Consider the following 15,277-nt stretch of genomic DNA (forward strand, 5'->3'; position numbering starts at 1 on the left):
GCCAACTCTCCTCAGTTGTTTTCCCCCCCCTTTCCTTGTAAGGAGATGCCTGCGGGATGCCCACTGTTTTACCTTTTGGGATCTGGAGCCTAAATCAGCCAGTTCCTTTACTGAGCACTTGCTACAAGGAGAGGGCAGCATGAGATTGGCTACCTCCACTCCATCCCCATACGGGCTACCTAGGAGTTCATCCAGCCCAACACCAAGATTATCCAGGAACAAGTTGGCACCTATTTGAGTATTTGTGACACCTTCATCTGTAAAGCCACCATTTGAAGAACTGATGGCTGAAGGGCCAGCAGCTGCAGGAGCCCAGGCATTGGGTGCCTTTCCATCCCATACCTGCAGACACCCAGCATTTGATCTCACATTCATGTCCCCATTGTGCTTCTCCTCAGGCCTCACCCTGGAGCTCCTACCATTGCTCCCATCAGAACTGTCCACCTGAGATCATGTGGCCAGACTGGGGGGAGTCTGCTGAACCCCAAACACATGCAGAGGGGGTTAGAACACTGGAGCTCTCCCAGTGGGCCCTAACTATTCATGACTTCACCCTGTTGTGCCTGACCATTGTTTTACAGTACTCCAAGCTGACCTAAAATGGTCTGCATCAGCACAAGAGGACAAGCTAAATAAAGCTAATGACTCAGATAACTAATAGGAGAGAACTTAATTTCACCAGAGTGATGAGACACTAAGTGTTTTCACAGATTTAATAAAGCAGTCAGTCACAGGGCAAATGGACCTGATAAAAATCCTGGCAGTAGTGATCAAGAGAATGATTAGAGTTTAACTGATAGAAATTAATTAGGCATAGATAATATAGAAAATTTATTGCCTGGAATTGGAAAATTTTACCAAAGTCTTCCAACTGCTTAGTACAAATAGCCAATGTAATATTTATCTAAACAGTAGCAGAATTCTTTCTTTTGGCAATGACATAAATAGGGCTTCCGTCTACTTGACATGCAAGGCTTGATTCAGCCCTGACATGTTGGTTCTTGGTGGTGTAATCCAGGGAATATAATGGTGGAAAGTCAGCATTGCGTTGGGTCTGCAGTGGCTCAAGCCACAACCAGCCATTCTTGTTTTAAGATGCTTAATTTCAGCCTATGGTTTCACTGATGTAATAATTCACCAGAGGCCTGCACGAGGCCCCGTGCAATGAGTAAGCTGTTCTGTATGTTGGATAGAGTGACCATAGCCCAAACTGGAGAGTTTACCTCTGCTCCAATTCTAATGAGGCCAGCACTGAGAGAAGCTTTTGAGAGAGATCCAGAGAGAAGCCATTCACTTTCCACTGATGTGGATCTAATCGCCAGAAACCCCTGCCTAGAGGGACAGCAGCAACCATTCCAGTCTGTAAACTGGACTAGGGGCAAGCAATGGGGGTGCATGGAGTCCCAAAGTCTTTCCCTAAATTGGAAGAGGATAGAATTTTAACCTCTCCCTTCTACCCCTACCCACGGACACCATGCAGAACACCCCAAAGAATGTATAATCAGGGTTTTTAATGCTAGTTCTGAGTTTTATCAAATGTTGTGGATGCACTTTCCAAAGAATATGGGCACAAAAAAAATGAGGATGAACATGTTCAGTCTCTTTCCCCTCCGCCCCTCCATATACTGATTTTTACTAAAGCTCCTCTTTCTTTCTGGCTAGGATCTTTGAAACTCTGTCTCTGAAACGCTCCTTTAAGGACCTCCTATGTGGTATGTTTTTGTCTATCGTTTGTAAACACAACGCAACAAAGAATGATTTTGGTTCAGTGACAAGGGAACCAGCTATTTGCATGTCATGAGGTCTAAGGGAACCAAACAGACCCTCAGCCTTCTTCTGCAGAGCCAAAATCTGATAGGACCTTCAAATAGCTCTGGCACACTATTCTGTTTATTTTGGATTTAATGAATGCTTATTTCTGTGAAAGCTAATCTAATTATTTTCTCCTTTTATTTTGCTACACAAGTCAAAAGAAGCAGCAGCAGCTTGAAACCAAATGTGAGTATTGTTGTAACTCCTTTCCCTTATTATTTACCTTTGCATTGTTTTATTTGACAGTTTTTAAATATTTAGGTCAATAGACCAGGTAACCAATGGAAAGTTTATGAACAACTAAGCAAGAAACCTTTCTATTCGGTCATAGATTAATTCTGACTTTTTCAGTTTCTAGTAGTGTTTTGTTTTAATTACTTTATATAACTGATGGAATTTGTGACATTGTGCTTTCTTGCCTTTTTCCTTAAGAATAGTACTACATTTTCCTTTAGAGTGGCTGAGGCCATTACTTTTAATGCATCTTCCTAGGATTGCCTACAGAATTCCATGAACATATTCAAACAATCTTGATTGTATGTGCCATGAAGCACTCCCAAGATTGAGAACAGTTAAACCAGAAACAATTTATTAATTTTTAAAAATTAGATAACTAAGATTTACTGTGCTAACTCCAAGAAACCGACCAATAAACTGTAATGCTGTTTTCTGCTACTAACCAACTTTCATAGTTAACCTGCCACTGAGAGCAAGCTCCCAACTGTATCTTTATGATGAGGTAGGTCACTTTTAGACCGAAAGTTACTTTCGTAATATACAGTGGATTGTTCTTGTTATGTGTTTAATGTAAAATTAACTTGACAATTTAGAGGTGATACAGAGTTTAGACATGATACAAGTCTATGTCAAACATTATTTCATCCTTTTTCCTCCACTATTAAGTTTGTCTGAGTCTCAGCTTTTTAAAGATCTCTGCCACAGATTTGGGAGTGTTAAAAATTATAATGAAAGGATGTGCCAGTGCTTAGTAAAAAGTGTTCTGTAAATGTCTGTTCGCACTGTCACATTAAAAAGCTTTATGGATAATGAGATTGAAATTTTCCATAATTGAAGGTCAACAACATATATTAATTGCTGTACTATCTGATTTTATGTATGTAGTACATTCAGTCAATTTTTCTTTTACTAATGAGCCCCAAACGATCAAACACAATTTAGATTGTGATCAAATGACTTTTCTAAAATACACTATTTTTGTAGCTTTTCTTATTTTCAGCCGCTTTGTTACATCCTTAAAGCTTGACACAGAACCTCTGATATTAAGAAAACAAGTTTGTGCTGTCGGTTTTGTTCACATTTAATATTTATTCCCACATTTGTCTTCAGTATGTATCATTACTTGACATTTCTTGAAGTATTTTAACTGAACAATCTGGAACAGACATATATTAATGTTATCACATTGCTGACAGTCTTGCCATATAATTTTATTGCATTGTCACAAAAGTCACTTTGATTTAAGATTGCATAATATGTAGAAATTTAAGATGGCATGTGAACCTTCTTGCAAGAGTAAAGAGAAATGAAATAATATGCTGTTTGAAAGAAACTGATCAGTTTTGAACCATGGTGTCTCAGGGTTATTTGCAGGAAGACAAGTTTAAGGATTTGATTGATTGATTTGATTGGTGGACATTGTAAAGTTCAGAATCAATTGTCCTTTTGGGCACAGTTTTCCTTTTGCTAGTAAAGCCAGTTTTCTTTTCAATTCCTTGTCTTTTACTTTTATGGTTGAATTTTACTTCTCATGAAAGTTGAAGTCTAACAGCATTGGCTAACTGTGGATATAAAGAGGGGAAAAGTGCAAACTCTCAAGAAGAGTTCTTGCAATAATGTAAAGTCTTAAGTCTAAGGGTTGAAATCCTAGCTCCATTCAAATCAATGCAAAACTCCCATTGATTTCAAAAGGGCCAAGATTTCATCTGAGGGTTGGGGCCAAGTGCCTTAGGAATAGGATCATCCTTAATTCTTGTAGACATTTCCCTGCTGGTTGATTGGGAGATGAAGTTGTGTAGAGCTCCCACTGAATTAACTCCCTTCCAATCGAGCTATCCTAGGGTGCCTCAAACACTGAGTTTGCAGAGAGGCAATGATCCATTGCAACTTATGTTCTACTTGTCTCTCTCTGGTAGATTTAATTTTGTGGGGGAACTGGGCATTCCAAAATATTTAGGTGGCTTTTGAAAATCTCAGCCCACATATTTAAACTTTACCTTCTGGAAAAATCCTATAGAATTGAAGAGGGGTAAAATTAATAAGGTTTCACAGAAACTTAATAGGGCAGCATAGAAGTTACTCCACAAATATAGGGAATTTAATGGTGAATCATATAAACTATCCCACATAATTCTATATCAGGGAAATAGTCTTCTATGAAATTGTACAGTGGGGTCCAAAAAAGTAGTGGCTCAATCCTCATTGTTTCCAGTTTTGTTTTCTTAGAGCAAAAGCTTTTATTTGACTCTAGTTAATATGACTTCTTCAGAACTTTCCTTCCATTTGCATCTTGCTCTGCCCTTGAGTTGTATTGATTTTTAATTTTCCCCTATCAGCTTCTTCATCATTTCAGTGTTCCTTCCTACTCCCTGCCCCAGCTAAAATTCTAGATCTGGTAAGAACATAAGAACGGCTATACTGGGTCAGACAAGGTCCATCCAGCCCAGTATCTTGTCTACCAACAGTGACCAACGCAAGGTCCTCCAGAGCAAGTGAACCTAACACGTAATGATCAAGTGATCTCTCCTCTGTCATCCATCTCCACCCTCTGACAAACAGAGGCTAGGGACACCATTCCTTACCCATCCTGGCTAATACCCATTAATGGACCTAACCTCCATTAACGTATTTAGTTCTTTTAAACCCTGTTATAGTCCTAGCCTTCACAACCTCCTCAGGCAAAGAATTCCACAAGTTGACTGTGCACTGTGTGAAGAAGAACTTCCTTTTATTTGTTTTAAACCTGCTGCCCATTAATTTCATTTGGTAGCCCCTAGTTCTTATATTATGGGAACAAGTAAATAACTTTTCCTTATTCACTTTCTCCACACCACTCATAATTTTATATACCTCTATCATATCCCCCCCTAGTCTCCTCTTGTCCAAGCTCTCATCCGCCGCCAGCCCCTCCCCGTCCTCACCCACCAGCTGACTGGCGTCGATCGACCGCTTGCTCTTCCTAGGCAGCTGAATGGGCAGCGGCTGGATCACCTCCCCGGGGGGGCCCTGCGCCAGCACAGCACTGTCAGTGGGGCAGGAGCTGAGGGGATGGGGTGGAGGAAAGGCAAGGGCAGGGTGGGGATGGCAGCCAAGAGAGAGATCGAGTCTGCGTTAGTCTAACTATTTAGCAGTTTAGTATGCAGATGCAAACGTTTGCCACTCGCTGTCACCCTTTCTCCAGTATCATTTATGATGTTGAATAGGCTTGGTCTAGACTGACATGTGGGAATGACCACGAGTTACCCCGTCTCCATTCTCGAGCAAATTTACATTTATTCCTACCTTTGTTTCCTGTCTTTAACCAGTAAAAAGCAAAGAAATCTGTGAGAAACATGAATTCTGCCACAGTGCAGTGATGCCGGATTTCTCCCAGGAGTCAAGTGAGGAGTTGAAAGCCCCCAGGGCCTGTTCCCATGTTGAGTGAAGGGCTGGCAAGCAGAGGGATGCTTCTCAATCCATGAAAGGATCTTCTCTTTATCCCAGACAACTTGGAATTATGTAAGTAGCCTTGGTGAGGGACGTCAAAGTCTTCTGGAAATCTAAGTAAACATGTCCACTGAATTCCCTTGTCCACAATGTTTGTTGACCCTTTCGAAGAACTCGAAGTGATTAGTAAGACAAGATTTTCCCTTAAGAGCCTTTTGGTGAGGGACCTTGTCAAAGGCTTTCTGAAATCTAAGTACACTATGTCCACTGGATCCCCCTTGTCCACATGTTTGTTGACCCCTTCAAAGAACTCTAATAGATTAGTAAGACATGGATTTCCCTTTACAGAAACCATGTTGACTTTTGCCCAACAAGTTATGTTCTTTTATGTGTCTGACAATTTTATTCTTTACTATTGTTTCAACTAATTTGCCCAGTACTGACATTAGACTTACCGGTCTGTAATTGCCAGGATCACCTCTAGAGCCCTTTTTAAATATTGGCGTTATATTAGCTATGTACCAGTCATTGGGTACAGAAGCTGATTTAAAGGACAGGTTACAAACCATAGTTAATAGTTCTGCAATTTTAAATTTGAGTTCTTTCAGAAATCTTGGGTGAATGCCATCTGGTATTGGTAACTTGTTAGTGTTAAGTTTATCAATTAATTCCAAAACCTCCTCTAGTTTCACTTGAATCTGTGATAATTCATCAGATTTGTCACCTACAAAGGATGGCTCAGGTTTGGGAATCTCCCTAACGTCCTCAGCTGTGAAGACTTAAGAAAAGAATTAATTTAGTTTCTCTGCAATGACTTTATCGTCTTCAAGTGCTCCTTTTGTATCTTGTTCGTCCAGGGGCCTCACTGGTTGTTTAACAGGCCTCCTGCTTCTGATTACTTAAAAGAACATTTTGTTATTATCTTTTGAGTTTTTGGCTAGCTGTTCTTCGAACTCCTTTTTGGCATTTCTTATTATATTTTTACACTTAATTTGGCAATGTTTATGCTCCTTTCTGTTTACCTCATAGTATTTGACCGTCACTTTTTAAAAGATGCCTTTTTATCTCTCACTGCTTCTTTTACATGGTGGTTAAGCCACGATGGATCTTTTTTAGTTCTTTTACTGTGTTTTTAAATTTGGGGTATACATTGAAGTTGGGCCTCTATTAATGGTGTCTTTGAAAAGTGTCCATGCAGCTTGCAGGGATTTCACTCTAGTCACTGTATCTTTTAATTTCTGTTTAACTAACTTCCTCGTTTTTGCACAGTTCAGGTCTTCTGAAATACAGCAGTGTTGTCCAATTTCTTATAACTCTTAAAGCTACTTAATAGTTACCACCAAAATGGTGCTTGTAACTCTCCGTTTACTCTCGCAGTGCAAGGGTACTTCTCTCTCCACCACCTGTGGAGTGCATTTTTACTTTTGTTCTTTTAATTTGTTCTGGGTCCATCTGAATTTGTTTTACATCCATCTAAGTATTGATAAGTTCTCCTGGTTCCATCAGATATGGGACCCTGGTTCTGAGGAGGCTCCTTTGGTTCAGTGCTAGCCTTCAATCTTGTTCCCTATTCCCTGACTACTTCTGTACTAGCACAATGTCCCTTCCTCCCTCTCCCATACCTATGACTTTTTTTCTGTCAGAGAATGGAATTAAGACAAAGAATGGGCCACTGGTTTGGCCCAGGCTTCAGACTTTGGAGACACAGGTTCAATGCCATATGCCACCACAGGCTTCCTGTGTGACTTTAGGCAGGTTAGCTTTTCTGTGCCTCAGTTCCCCATCTGTGAAATAGGGATAATAGCACTGCCTCACTCACAAGAGTGTTCTGAGGATAAATTCATTACAGGTCCTGAGATACTATGGTAATGGGAGCATATAATCACCATAGATAGAGAAACATGAAGCAGTAGTTAAAAATAAATAGAATTCCTTGCTGGAACTTAGCATGTCATTTTATGACTTGGCACAACTTCCAGAATTTTTTCAGTTGATTTTCCCCTTCCCCACCCATCCATATTTGAACACCCAGATACTCCAATCAGCCAGACCTGGGAGGGTCTTACATTCTATGACTGGATGCTGCTGCCTTTCTTCTCATGCAGGTGAGAGTCACACTTGAGTTCAAAAAGACTTTTGTCAAAATGGAACTCAGTCGAACCTGCCACACTCCAAATGCATTTATGTTACATCACAGGGAAATTCATGCAATTTCAGTGCAAAATTACTTCAGCTCAGGCTTGCTGGAATATGAGCTCAAATTCACTGGAAAAGTTCACAGTTTTTAGCAAACCTTTCAGCTGGCATGGGCCATGTTTCCACTTTATTACTTAACACAAAATCAGGCAAGCTTTACTGTGAATGTTTTGTATAACATTAGTCACAACCCTAAATCCATAACTGAAGTTCTCAAGTTGATGACTAGAACATTTTGTTGCACCCTCTTCTTACAAGTTCTTCTGAAATTACCCATCAGGCAGCCTTTGTACTTGAAAACATCCATCGGCATTATTGTGATGGTAATGTGAACTGAAGGATGGCCCTGTGGTTAAGGCCATTGGCATAGTTTGGGGGGAGCACAGGGGGCACTGCTCCCTCAAACAGCAAGCCTTGGGCAGGCACAGAATTTGCCCCCCACCCATGTGCGGCCCCATTGGTCTGACTGGAGCTGCTCCCCCTAATATAGAAGTCAAACTACACCTATGGTTAAGGCATAGGACTGAGATTTATGCTTGGCTTTGCCACAGACTTCCAGTATGACCTTGGGAGAGTCACTTAATTTCGCTGTGCCTCACCTGTAAAATGAGGGGTTTAGTTTCCTTATCTGAAAGATGAGGATAATACCTATCTTACAAGGATGCTGTGAAGCCTAATTTGTTAATGATTGTAAAGTGCATTGAGATCCCTTAGTGGAAGGCACTATATAACTCCTAAGCATATTGCTGTTCATTAGGAGCCCATTCTCCTGTATCATTTGATCTCTGCAAGCTATTAAATGCAGCAGGAATAATCATTTGAATCATGTGCCACAGATCTGTACATTATCTTAGCATGACAAGTGATTGTGTCATCATCCATGAAACTGCTGCTGCTGACTGTCCTCACCAGTCAGTTGTGTGGGTTTGTAGTTAAAGGCTTAATCACAATTTGGAATAAAAAAGGCCCCATGTGTTGAAGTTGCTCAGCTCCATTCCAGATTTGCAAAGGAATCATTTTTCTCTTTCTAAGGATCTGACCCACATAATTGTTATTAGTTTTAACAGATTCATCACTCCACTGTAGGCTTGAAATAAATTATCCATGTCTAAAATGTTTGTATCTTAGAGATTAGTGTCTTGAGTCCAGTTTTGCACTGATATTTTGAAGACTTATGATTTCTAATCCTTCTGTTTTGTCCGAACCAAATGTCCACTTTTCTAGAGCTTGGCAAGTTCTCCCTCATTTTCTACAAATCAAAATAAGATAACAGAACAATCCCAAATTTAACTTGGATTTTATAAAAGACATGCTTACTGCAAACAATAAGAAATCCACTTTGAAAATAATAGTATGGCAAAGAAAAATCTTGTTTAACACGCGTATCTTTGCAGTTACCACGGCGTAAAAAACAAAAACCAGCAGAGCAGTAATTAAAGGGTCACTAACTCATGTCACATTAAATGGAAATTAAATACAAAGCCAGATTTGTAAAATCTTCAAATTTTAGCTCATAAGTGAATACATTCCTGTGTCTCAAGAAGGTAGAAGTGTGTTTAAATCTGGTGTGGAGATGTTAGGATTCCCAGTCACATAACTATCTCAAACAGTTACAACCTAAACAGACAAGGCAGACAAAGGGAAGGAGGGGAAACAGGTACAGAGATAAGAAATGACATATATCCTGTTATGCTGCTCCAGTGTGGCAATATTCTTAAAATAAATACGGGGTGAAGAGCAAGAGCAAAATTGCACCCTGCTGTAAGCCCATGTTTTTCTACATTTTCATATATACTGTATTCTGTGTTGTAATTGAAATCAAAGTGTATATTATTTTTGATTATCATTTTGAAAGTGCAAATATTTATAAACAAAAGTATTTTTAAATTCACCTCCTATAAGTGCTGTAGTACAATCTCTACGTAACCGCAGTCAAAAACAAAACTGTAACACTTCAGAGACTACAAGTCCACTCAGTCCTTCTTGTTCAGCCAATCACTAAGACAAACCTTGCAATGCCAGCTACAACAGTGCCATGAGAACACCTCACTTTCAGGTGACACTGTGAACAAGAAACAGGTAGCATTATCTCCTGCAAATGTAAACAAACTTGTTTGTCTGATGATTGGCTGAACAAGAAATAGGACTGAGTGGACTTGTAGGCTCTAAAATTTTATATTGCTTTATTTTTGAATGCAGGGTATTTTTGTACATAATTCTACATTTAAAAGTTCAGCTTTCATGATAAAGAAACCGCACTACAGTACTTGTATTAGGTGAATTGAAAAATATTATTTCTTTTGGTTTTTTTACAGTGCAAATACTTGTAATCAAAAATAAAGTGAGCACTGTACATTTTGTATTCTGTGCAGTAATTGAAATCAATATATCAGGGGTTGGCAACCTGCGCACGCGTGCCAAACTGGCACGCGAGCAGAGTTTTGAAGGCAGGCACACAGCCGCCTTCGCGCCTGCAGTCTTGGCACCCCGTCCCCTCACCCGCTCCACCGGCATCTTCCCCTGTGAGGGCAGAGGCAGATATGCTTCTGTATCTGCGGCAATCCAAGCTTCCTCGTCTTTCGCCCATCTGCTTCTTTCCACTCAGCATGGTGCCTTCCTGCCCCGCTTCTCCTTCTCCTGCCTGCCATCATGCTCCGTGATCGCCGCCCTAGCAAGAGGGAGTGGGAATGAGCAACATCGTGCAGCGCATTTCCCTAGAAGGCGGACTGATGAGGAGGTAGGGACGAGAGCCTTGGGCATAATGGGGTAGGAACGGCGATAGGGCACAATCTCTTTCCAGCCCCTTCCCGTGAGCTGTCTCAGGGCAGAGGTTGGCTGAGCACACCCTACCGGGAGCCAAGCCACCACTAGCCCTCTGCCCTGATCCCCCACGCTGTCTTCTGTCTACACCTGCCACGGGCACCCAATCACTTCTTTGGCCTGATACCCCCACACGTCAGCTTTCGTGCCTTGCAGCCCCATACCGCCACTAGCCCTCTGCCCTGACCCTTGAAACCCCCAACCCCAGCCTTCTGCGCCTGCACCCCCACCGCCGCTTCTGCCCTGACCCCCACCATGCACTCAGCTTTCTGCCCTGCAGCCCCCATCCCCCCAGCCCTCTGCGCCCTAACCTTGAAACCCACACCCCCGCCTATCTGGCAAACGTCACTCCCCACATGCCGCTGCAGACCTTCTGCCCGGCACCTCCCACACACTCAGCTTTCTGCCTGCAACCCCATGTGTCCCCAGCCCTGCCCTGACCCTGCCTGCCCTTCACACAGTCTCTGCCCTCACCCCCAGCTACTCGACCCCTGGCGTCAAGCAGGCCAGTATACGCACGCAGGTCCACTGCCCCTGACACCCAACGCCAACTCCAAACACTACCCAGCCTTCGCTCTGCATCGTCACGTAGCCCCGATCCCTCTGCCTTGAACTCCCACAGGCCTATCCTCTGCCCTGACCCCCCCACACAACACACTCAGCCTTCTGCCAGGCACCCCCCCACCCTCAGTTCCTCTGCCCTGACCCTGACACCCACACACCAGCCTTTCTGCCCTACACCCCCAACACCCAGCCCTCATTAGACCCTGAACCGCTCCCCCCCCCCCCACCTCGCATGCCTTCTGCTAATGACCCTGAAACCTCCCCATCCAGGTCTGGGTCTGGGCCACAGGCCCTGCTCAGCCACTGCTGGCCTAGTCAACCAGAACCCCAGGCTGGCGGGAATCAGCATTTATTTAATTTTAAATGACGCTTTCTAAACATTTTGAAAACCTTGTTTTACTTTACATACAATAGTTTAGTTATATAACATAGACTTATAGAAACGAGGCTCATAAAAATGTTAATATGTATTTCCAGCACCGAAACCTTAGATTAGATGAAATGAAGACCTCGCACATGCTTCTAAAGATTGCGCAACCCCCTGCATATATTTTAAATGTATGAAAACACAATTTAATATTTTGATATTTATTATTTGCTTAACAGTGTGATTAATCGTGATTACTTCTTTAATCACTTGACAGCCCTAATTGTTCATTTGTGTCTGCACACACAGCTTTTCTGATCATTTAGCTCACCTCTTCGCCACATTACAGTACAGGATCCTATCCCACTATCTTATACTAGCCTATATAAGCCAGTCTTTTGTCATTGTTTTATTTCTTGAAATGTCACCTCACTGGCTGCAACCCTCTAACTGGGGCCAGAAATCAGAAAGCTTTGTATCTGGTTATTTATTTGTGAATTTTTTTTTCAAGCTAACCAGTTCTTTTTTCCTGATAAAACTGTTAAAGCCATAGATAGTGCCAGCAGGAGGGGAAAAATAGTAAAAAGACCAGACCACTCTAGTACACTAGGTGTTTTTGGTTTTGTATCTTTTGCCTTTGGTTACATCTAGAGAGGTGGTGGAATCTCCTTCCTTAGAGGTTTTTAAAGGTCAGGCTTGACAGATCCCTGGCTGGGATGATCTCTAGTGGGGCTGCGTCCTGCTTTGAGCACGAGGTGGTTGAACTAGATGACCTCCTGAGGTTCCCTTCCAACCCTGATATTCTATGATTCTATGATTTTTTTTTCTTGTGTGGTGATTGTTTTTAATATGAGTAACCAAGTGACTTTCAGTTATGACTTGCTTTAAGACATGCAGTGATGTTTCTAATGTTTTTTTCTTATTGCTTGTTTTCCAAAGCTGCTTTGCAATGTGGCCGTGTTTTTTGAGAGAACCTAGCTAGGAAAAAAGTGAATCTTATACTTATGTATTTACTTTTTAAAAGGGGTTTAACTAGGCTTGCCCCCACTCTCCCTTTGTTCCCTCAGGAGATAGAATACTGTTTTCATCTTCCTTTTAATCTCTGAATTAAAATGAAGATTTTTGTTCTGTAGCTGAGTTGCTGCACAATGAAGACATGGCTTATTTGGGTAAGTCTTTAAAGGTTGCATTCTCTTCAGTGGCCATCACTGAGGTTTCTGTTGCTTCTCATTCAATGGCAAGGCTTGTTTCACCTTTATTGCCTGTAAATCCTGTTGCTGCCTCACTGTATCCTGAGGGTATGTCCTGGCACTACAGGATTATTCCAATTTACATAAACCAGTTTTGTTAAAACAACAGATTGTAAATAAAGTCAGTGCACGCGGGCCACACTAAGCACATTAATCGGTGTGGTTGCGTCCATGGTCCGGAGGCTAGCATCGATTTCTGAGCGTTGCACTGTGGGTAGCATACCTGTAGCTATTTTCCATTATGTTTCCTGCAGTTCCTCCCCGCCCATTGGAATTCTGGGTTGGAGACCCCAGCAGATGGTGCAAAACAGTGTTGCGAGGTGATTCTGAGTAAATGTCATCACTCATTCCTTCCTCCGTGAAAGAAACGGCAGACAATTCATTTTGCGTCCTTTTTCCCTGGATGCGCCTGGGCAGACGCCCATAGCAGGCAAACATGGAGCCCGTTTCAGCTTTTTTTTACTGTCACGTATGTCTACTGGATGGATGTGCTAACGACGCGGTACTGCAGCGTCTACACAGCAGCATCATTTGCCTTTGCAAGATAGCAGAGACAGTTATCATTGTTCTGTTACAGTCCTGCGTTGCCCATTGTGGTAATGGCGATGAGATGAGGTTATCAGTTGTTCTTTGGTACCGTCTGCTGCTGTCATGGGTGCCTCTGGCTGAGGTCGGCCGGGGGCGCAAAGACAAAAAGGGATGACTCCCCGAGTCCAATCCCTCCTTTATGGTACTAAAACTAGTCAGTCCTGCCTAAAATTATGGGCAAGTGTACAGAGAACAGTGGTACAGAGAACCAGAGAGCACAAAGCCGCTCTGTTCAGAGCCTGCAAAATGATTGAGCACATCCATTCATATGGGGGTGCCCTCTGCAACACCCCACTCGTTGCTTCCCTGCTCCCCTAACCCTTCCTGGGCTACGCGTGCAGTGTCCCCCCCCCTTGTGTGAGAAGTAATAAAGAATGCAGGAATAAGAAACACTGACTGTTAATGATATAAAATGAGGTGGAGGAACCTCCAGCTGCTATGATAGTCCAGGCAGGACATTAACAACGTGTGAGGAGAGGAGCTCAGCATCCTGCTGCTATGACAGTCCAGGCAGTACAGAATTTTTTCTTATAACATGAAAGGGAGGGGGCTGAATGGAGCTCACGCCCCAGTTGCTATGATGAGACGGTTACCAGCCACTTCTGTACGCATCTACAGGAGAATGACCAGGAGTCATTCCTATTTTACCCAGGCGCCCCGCGCTGACCTCACCTGAGGCCAGCTAGGAGCACTCACGGGCGATTGATGATGACAGATAGCAATCATATTGTACCGGTCTGCCCCGCAGAGGGGAGGGGAAGAGGATACTGCTGTCACTGCCGAGCATCACGTCTACCAGCAGCATGCAGGTAGACATTAGGGTGACTTGAAAAAAGTCAAGAAACGATTTTTCCCTTTTCTTTCACAGGTGGGGAGGGGGGTATTTATGAGCTGATTCCTGAACCACCCCAGACAATGTGTGTTGACCCTACAGGCATTGGGAGCTCAGCCAAGAATGCAAATACTTTTCGGAGAATGCTGGGGACTGTGGGATAGCTGGAGTCCTCAGTACCCCCTCCCTCCTCTTGAGCGTCCATTGATTCTTTGGCTTTCCGTTACGCTTGTCCACAACACTGTGCTGAGTCCCGCTGTGTGACTCTGTATCATAGCCTGGAGACTTTTTTTAATGCTTGGCATTTCGTCTTCTGTAACAGAGCTCTGATGGAACAGATTTATGCCGCCATACAGCATCGTCAGGGATCCGAGACCAGCGTGGAGCCTGTTGGTGATTGTGGACTGCCATCGTCATCCATGCTGATCGCAGCACCTGATGCTGGGCAAACGGGAAATGAAACAAGAAGGTTTGCGGGGCCTTTCCTTTCTACTGGCCACTTGCATCGAGTTCAGATTGCTGTCCAGGCGGTCACAAGTGGTGCAGGGCTGTGGGATACCGCGGAGGCCAACCCGTCGATTTGTGGCCGCACACACCCTAATCTGATATGGCAATACCGATGTTCGGACGGACTACTGCCTCCGCGGGAGGAGTATAGAACCGGTTTAAAGAGCCCTTTATTCGATATAAAGGGCCTTGTTGTGTGGACGGTGCAGCGTTAAATCAGTTTAAGCGCTGCTAAAATTAATTTAAACATGTAGTGTAGACCAGGCCTGAGGCATTGTTTTCTATTTTCTCCCCAAGAAGGCTTCCAATCCTGAAGGCAAGGCTGATTCTTATGTGGCAGAGTGTGTTCCTGCCAAGTAGATTAGGGATTTCCCTGGTTTGTGCAGGCATTTTACCTTCTCTTTATACATTCTCAACAGAGTGTTGTACAATGGACAGTCAGGTCACTGATATTATTTATACTTTTTAGAATTGGGACGTCTTTTGGGTGAAGGGGTTATTCAGAGGTAGGCAACCTATGGCAGTGTGCCGAAGGCGGCACGGGAGCTGATTTCAGTGGCACTCACACTGCCGCGTGGTCTGCCACCACTCCAGGGGTCTGGCATTTAATTTAGATTTGAAAATGAAAGCTTCTGTAACATGTAAAACCTATTTCGTGAGCATCATGGAGGTTTAGTC

The 15,277-nt window shown here is 43.0% G+C and overlaps 1 protein-coding gene across 1 annotated transcript in view; it reads left to right on the forward strand.

Moving 5' to 3' along the window:
- Positions 1-1,948: 1,948 nt before the first annotated feature.
- FHL5 (four and a half LIM domains 5) overlaps positions 1,949-15,277 on the forward strand; it is a 43,118-nt gene continuing 29,789 nt past the window's right edge. The window contains exon 1 of the mRNA XM_032774063.2: positions 1,949-1,998. The gene's annotated coding sequence lies outside the window, so the exon portion shown is untranslated. The remainder of the gene's footprint in view (positions 1,999-15,277) is intronic.

The sequence above is a fragment of the Chelonoidis abingdonii genome, chromosome 3 (assembly GCF_003597395.2).
Source record: "Chelonoidis abingdonii isolate Lonesome George chromosome 3, CheloAbing_2.0, whole genome shotgun sequence".
NCBI classification, from domain to species: domain Eukaryota; kingdom Metazoa; phylum Chordata; order Testudines; family Testudinidae; genus Chelonoidis; species Chelonoidis abingdonii.